Below are 599 nucleotides of genomic sequence, written 5' to 3'. Positions count from 1 at the left end.
GTCAGGTCCACCTCCTTTTTTGTGACTTCTGTCACTTCCGCAAAGCTTTTGTTCCTTAAGCACTTGTCCATTCTATCAACTGCTCGTACGAGCTCCTCCCACGAAGAGGACAATTCGGACCCACTAAAGTCCGAATAGAACATATTTCTTATTGGTGGCATTCCTGACCCTCCTCAAGGCGGGGAGAAAGCACAACCTGAAAACCGCTGCAAAGCAGCACAAGACACTCGACTACTCCTCACACAATCAGTAAACACACCAGCACGATACGAACTCTATGAGCGAGAAAGAGAAAGAATGTCTTAATTCTCCTGCTTAAATAGTCGTTGCTGACGAGAGTCTCGCTCTCGTCTCGCGCATGGCAAATGGTTGCAGGCGGGATCTTGCTCCTGTCTCGGACATGGTAATGGCTACCGTCGAGTTCTCGTACAAAATAGCGCTGGCTTCTTGTGCCTCACTATAGGGTTATTGTTTACTTTGTAAAGCAGTAAGGAGAGGGAGTTTCTAACACATCACCCTCTACCCACATTTTTCCCATGTACATATGGAGCCCTAACAAAATCCGATAATAGGTATAGATACAAATCTATCTAATTACT

The sequence above is a fragment of the Octopus bimaculoides genome, chromosome 14 (genome assembly GCF_001194135.2).
Source record: "Octopus bimaculoides isolate UCB-OBI-ISO-001 chromosome 14, ASM119413v2, whole genome shotgun sequence".
Classification (NCBI taxonomy): domain Eukaryota; kingdom Metazoa; phylum Mollusca; class Cephalopoda; order Octopoda; family Octopodidae; genus Octopus; species Octopus bimaculoides.
The sequence above is the reverse complement of the archived record's forward strand: the minus strand, read 5'-3'. Positions refer to the sequence as shown.